Here is a 7,146-nt window from a genome sequence, read left to right as displayed (position 1 = left end):
AAGTTTAATTGTAGAACAATTGTTCTAATGCGTTTGAGAGAGAAATTAGTCCCCACGAATAGCAGCGCATAGCGAGAAACGAGAGTCAAATGATTCCGCCCCTCCCCCCACCGTCCCGTCATCTTATCTGAGGGCCACACGTCAGCCGAAAAGTCCGTCACCAAAGTAGGGTTTCAAAATAGTTTATCATCCCACAATAGCTCTTCGTGCTCACGTAGGTGGGTATATGTTTAGAAAAACCTTCGTCGAGACAAATTTCAAAATGAACGCATTCATTAAGTTGCAGCTGAAATTTCACCGCCGATGAAATCAGGAAAACGTTTTATTTTTGCTTCAATGAATTTGGTTGTGTTCCTGGTTGGAAGTCTCATCATCAAAAGAGGAATCTCTTCAACTCTTCTAGGATAAACATGGCAGATCTTGTGTTTCAATGACGCTGGTTAAATTTTTCTTGTGCTTAATGTTAATGTGGCGTCGTCACTAATTATTCAAAACTGGCGAAGTTGTCAATATTAATTAATTTTACCATCCTATTCTGCTTTGAGATGCCACAGCTGATAACGATAAAGCGGAACGGCAACTAATGACAGAATTTCATAAGAAAGTTACATGAGCGTTAAGCTTCATCAGGCATTTGTTGTTTACCTACTAAGGTAATTTGGTATTCTTGTTTTTATTCGCCGGCTCTGACGAAGGGCTAACGCTCGAAACGTCAGCTTTGAAACTCTTAACGGTGGCCAAATTTACGTTATCAACTCAGTTGATAATATCAGATTACCTTTTATATTTTATATCCACCGAAGCAGCACCACAGTTTCTTTAGAAACTTGCCCCCTTTATTGCTAACCAACTATTCAGTAGTAGCCAATCAGCTGCTTTATGATCCTTTTTCCCCTCATTTCCATTATCACAACAAGCGATTATCATCTCGAGTAGAAGTAGAATATCTAGCAAAAACTATCCCAAAACCATTTGCAGTATTACGTAGGCCAATTGTCGCTGGATAGGAACTCGAAGTTCCGATAGACTGAACCTATCAAGCAAGTTTTCTCCTTTCCTCAAGAAGAGGAAATTTCGATGGAAACAAACCTGAAGGAAATAGCTAATTCTTTAAGCCAGGATGAGACATGTTTGCAGAAGTTAGACAATATTTTGCAAGAAAAAAAGCAAATGCTCAATTGATTTCGCCGCCTCCTAACAGAGGAGGCATTTTTTATTTTTAAATAACTAGTGAGTTTAAAAACTCACTAGTCTTCTCTAGTGTTACCATATAATCTAACTTAACAATCCCACAAACTCAATAGAGAATGATACATGGGCGCGCGTAGATATGGAATTTCTCTACGAGTGTTCAACTCGATAGCTCACGAGTGAGCGCAGCAAACGAGTGAGATGTCGGGTTGAACACGAGAAGAGAAATTCCATATCTACAAGCAACCATGTATTAATTTTGTTTATCATATAAACACAATAGCCCTTTACCGCCAAGAAAAGCCGACTTAATTAATGAATGAAAATAAATGAATCGACAATCCCAAATAACAATCGTAAGGTGCGTTAGCGCTAACTCTTAAAATGGAAAAATGCGTTGAATCATGATTACAAAAACAACAATTTTTAATTTACCAAATTCTCATTCATTGACTTTTTCCTTACCGACAGATGAAGTCCTTCAGGTAAACGGCCAAAGGCAAATCTCCCAGTCGTCGATTTTCCTTCTAAGCCAAAAGAGATGCCAACACCAAAGCCACTGAATACGTAACTTTCGGTTTTTCTCTTGGTATATTGGTTCTCTTCTCCTTCTTGAAAAGTTTGAATCTCGCTGTTTGTCAGCGATACGGAATTTTTAGTGTTTTAGCCGGCATAATTCGAGAAATCTCCGACAAACAACTTGTATTGAGAATTGTGAAAACTTTGCCATTCATTCATCAACCTGACAGAGAGGCGCCAAAGGCGAGTGACGTGTCAGCAGCTGATTGGTTTTATCAACACACGTGAAAAAATATCGTATTTTTACGGTTACGGCTTTTCTTAGGGCCGGAAATTCCTGTATAACACCGCAGTTTATGTGATAAACTACTTTATTAAACAAAGAGTAATATTGTTCACAAGGAGCGACTCCTTAAGGCTGAGTACAGTACTCATTCTCGATAACCTTACTTAAGCCCACTACACTTTATGTCTTACCTACCACTAATCCAAACTCACAGTTTTCTCCGTCTCTCGATATTAACAATCTTCCACTGTAGCTCTATCTCACGGTATAGCTTTCTAAACAGTCGATCACTCCCTATAGCAACAACTACTACTTCTACATAAGTGAGTCCTGATATCCATTCCAAATTTGCATTAGGGTATTTATCTGTTAGTATCCCTTTTGCAGTTGGTGGAATTTGCTTCTTAACCAGAAAAATGTCATAGATTTGTTTGGAAGAGCTGTCGAGAATTGGAACCAAGTTTCCACTGTCCATTTCAATTTTGGGGGTGTTTAGAATATCATCAGAGGGTGGATAATGCTATCCAACAGATAAAATTGTCATCCAGCAGATACATGAAGGTGTTTACAAAAAGGTGGACTATCCACTGGAAAGAGATTAGTCCAGGTGATAGTATTATCCGCCTGAACAACCGAGACCACAAAAGAAAAATGCATCGATTCTGAATGATGCAAAAGCATTGCTTTGGCTGTCTATGGGTAGGACTTACTCTCATTTCCTTCTCTGCTACTTGCATGTCCAATATTTGGTATGCCACTCCGTCACCGAGCCACACTGGAAAGAGCAGTCGAAACTGGAGGGAGCTAATATAGCTGGAGTAACATTTACTATTTCTTTTTGTTGACTTTCTGTTGAATCATCTCCCTGAGGTCTGACAAGATTTTGTTTTGTCTTGGATTGTTCCTCATAATTAAACATAGCCAGTGCTCGCCTGTTAAACAAGAAGTAAAAGGTTTACAAGGTGGTGAATGGCTGGAATAAAAAAAAAAAAAAAAACCAACTGATGCTATGTACACAAAACAATCCATAGGCACATTCACCCACTTTTCATCTGCACTGTAAATCTGGTTCTCTTTTCTCAAACGTGCAGCTTCCATGTGACGATGCTTGAAAGAAAGACAAATAATAAAAGTCATTCAACTTTGTCCAAGTAACTGATGATATAACTCTAATTAACAAATAAAGAAGCCTTGGCTGAGCTCTGCTCAAGAAGTGGGGAGAAACATTCGACTACGTCTCGTGTTTCTCCCTACACTTCTTTCGTGCTCTAGCCGCTTCCTAAGTGCTTTATAACAGAACAGAGCACAGCCAAGGCTTCTCTATTTGTTTTATAATAAAGAATTCATTAAATTCCCCGAGCATTACTTTCAATTTTCAAAACAAACTTTATTTCCAAAGCGAACAACAGTGTCGTCAGCATGCTCTATGCTTTCATAAAGCACGCTACAATAAGCCAATCACAATCCCTGTTAGAATGGTTCAAATAATCTGATTGGCTGTACAAGACTAAAGCTGTCAAAAGCGTCAAACCATCAAAGTTAAAAAACCATCAAAGTTCACCTTCTGCGATAGTTTACAAACTAAAATAGTTCGGTAGGTCGAATTTAACACTTTTACCTGAAGTTTTAGGTCTCTAATACAGAATCTTGAAGTGAATGTTCAGTGAACTTCAGCCGAATTATGGCTCATAAAAACACGCGAGTTTTTTCACATGACAAGGTAGAAAACAAACTGTTCAGGGCGAGTGTTTTTTGAATGAACGACAGCCGAATTCACCGGAACATGAAGATCGCTTTGGATGACATCGCCGCAAAACTCGGCTGCAGTGACAGATGTGACTTTCCACTCAACGCATCGGAAAGGATATCAGAGCAAGCTCTTATTTTTTCACTCGAAGGGCGGCCGATTTAGTTTCTGAGGCTTGCTGTGATGACCGGGGATCGCCATGATGAGCGAGCCGCGATGGACTTCAGCATGATCATATTCGCTCAGACACCGTCATGATTAGAATGAATTTTAACAGTTATGCCAGTTTGGTTATATTTTTCATCATTTCTGTTTTGTTTTTGAACACTGAACTTTATATACTATATGAGTGTTAGCTGTGTTTGATTTTTATTTCCGTACGTAAGCTTGCAATCTAACAGAGCGTGAATCAATCTTTAAAACCTCGAATGTCTATTTTGTTTTTCCTGTGAGGATTTTCGTATCTACTCACGTTTTAATAACGTAAATTACGGCGCCTGGTATGTTTACAAACCTTTATTTGGTTCTTCTGTTGCTACTTGCCGGCTCGCTTGTTCCGAAATTTCACTTTCAATTATTGGAAAAAAGCTAAAAGGAAGTCCCGGAAAAGGGCGAACATAGTACAGTTTGGCAGATGGCGTGACAGCTTTAGTTCAGCTCTATGCTCTATACTCTCATAGAGCACGCTCTTTCAACCAATGACACCGCGCGTTATATCCGAACTTTATTATGAAACCCAATTAGATGGGCAACAGAGTGGTAAGCTTCCATTTGTTTTTTGTTTTTTGTTTGTTTGTTTTTTTTTTTACAGTCATAATGGAATTAAGCACTGTTTGCTCTAAGTGTTATTCCCTAGAAAGATTAGTTCCACCAGCTCATGTCTACCATAAGCTCCCTCTTTATACGCTGTGTTGGTGAAACTACATCCAGTGTGAGAAAAGTAAGTGGGAAAGGTGTTGCAAAAACCATTGTTGGATGGTTAGCTTGTATGTGCTATTTGTCATGTCAACTTTTGGTGATTCCTGTTTCAAAATTTTCGGTAATCCACAACACCAAGAAAGTAGTTTGACTAAACTCAGGCATAGGAAGAGCTAGTTTACTGCAACATTCATTCTCAATAAACTCAAGTCTGTGGCCCAAAAGGAACTTATCAGATAACAGCAAAAGCTGACCAGCAAACTGGCCAGTTTGCAAGGGATAATTTGAAAGAAACTCTTGCAAACAAATCAGCAGCAATATAAAGAACACAAGAAAATTTCATGTACAGAAAGAATACACAAGCAGTTGGCAATGATATGATCTGCAAAAACCCATGCACAATGCCACTGTTCCAGAGTCCCTCTAGATAACGTGGAGTGAGCTACTTTTAGCACCAGTTCTTTGGTCCAAATCGTAACAAGATTTTTCAGATAACTTTTGAGTACAAGGCTTTAAAATACTATTACTGAATGATTAAGATATGCTGTCATACCTGCTTCCAGTCATCACATAACCAGATTAGTCAAATGTAGCAATCTCATCACTTGTGAGCCCAATCTCACCACAGCGAGGAATTTGCACCCTATCATCAGTATGTATATTCTCCATACTGTTCTCTATACTTTTCCTAAGGTGCTGATAGGGAGAATTTGTTCAACAATCTTTGGTTGGTGATCATTTCCTTAATTCTTCTGACCTTGATGTTTGATTCAGGGGTGCCATTGTAAGGTACAGTACAGCGTGCAACTTTACAAAATACACAAGAAAAAACATGTGCAAAAAAAGCTCATTAGTATGTACAACAGTCAAAAGGTCAAGTTTTGCAATACAAACACATGTAGCTCAAGACTCTACAGTCAATAGTGAATGTACTGTACAGAGTGACACAAATGATTTAACCCTTTCCACCCTAGCCCCAGTATGAGTATCCTCCATACTGTTTTCTATACATTTACTCAGGTGCTAACAAGGAGATTTTGTACAATAATCAAGAGCTTCTTTAGTTGGTGATCATTTCCTTTATTCTGGTAACCTTGATGTTACATTCAGGGGTGATATTGTAGGAGAAATTAGATGCCATTCACTCTTAAGAGTCAGGGGTTAATATCCATTTGATCCAGTTCTTAGCATGTCATGAAGGGCTTGTGCATACCAGTGCAATGTATTAGGGTGAGTGAATCTTCACTCTACACGGTGCTAACCTTTTCTATTTATGGCAACTTTTTCTTGATTTCTTTTTACTAGATTTCTTATGTTTCTTTTTCTTTTTCTCCTCCTCACTGCTGTCCTCTTCACTTTCACTTTCACCTACACAGTAATATCTCCAAGATGTTAACAATTCTTCAAATACATGTACGCCAGCCTCCAGTAATTATTGTATGTACAGCATCTAGCAATCAAACAACACTCCTTATGACGTTCAAGATGGCTTTATTGATCATAAATACCTTTCTTTTTTCTTCGAGGTGTCAGAACAAGAAACTCACAATTAATTGAGAAGCGTGATTCATTTCCTCACTTGTTTTATTTCAAGTTGAAGTTCACAATTTAAGGTCTCGTTGTTGGAAAATACTAAATAGCCGTGTTAGTACGGAGACGGACGGCTTTTTCCGGACGGGCTTTCATTATGGTTTTCTTTGGAATTGCGCGCGTACTTACGGTCATATGATAATTCTACATGTTACATAGCTGACAGCGCCCGTGGGAAAGATGAAGCGAATCCTGAGTGCTGATTGGGTAGCCGAATGGACAAGATAGGCCCATTTTGCCCGCTTGGAATTTCCCACTTTAATCCCGCCCAAGAAAAAAATTGGGAGCTTGTGCAGCTTTCTAATTAATTTTAATCAATGTTTTTGACGTTTACCCATCAACAGTGTAAACCTGTTATACCAGCTTTTTTTTTCCAATTTGTCAAATAGTTTCCCAGCGCTCGGACACAAACAATTCATTATTGATTTTCACTAAAGTCGGCGAGATCTTTTTGCTATACAATAAATAAATCTTTTATTGACCAAACAGTCAAAGCGCCCTAACTTGTAATTTGTTTTTTCCTTATTATTTTCGTAATCCCTAGCATGTTATTCTTACTCAGTGGCCTCTAAAATTCTATATGCGTTATATTTTCCAGCTAAAAGGTCAAGATGAGTGGATATTACTCTTGTTCTTATGGAACTCGAATTGGCTGCGGTCCATAAAACGCAAAAAAAAAGAAAAAAGAAAAATCGGCCAATATCCAGCTATCTTGACCTCACACTGGTCAATAAGGCGTACGGAATGTAGATGCGAATGGATTAAAATAAACCTGCTAAAGATCGTGGCAATACTAAAGCACTTACAAGTGAGACACTCTTTATGAATGATATCTTATATTACGTATCGTTGTATATTTATTTGCGTTTGGATCTGAACAAACTCAGGTTTAGAA

The sequence above is a fragment of the Pocillopora damicornis genome, chromosome 6 (assembly GCF_964200805.1).
Source record: "Pocillopora damicornis chromosome 6, jaPocDami1.2, whole genome shotgun sequence".
NCBI lineage: Eukaryota > Metazoa > Cnidaria > Anthozoa > Scleractinia > Pocilloporidae > Pocillopora > Pocillopora damicornis.
This window is presented reverse-complemented; position numbering follows the sequence as displayed.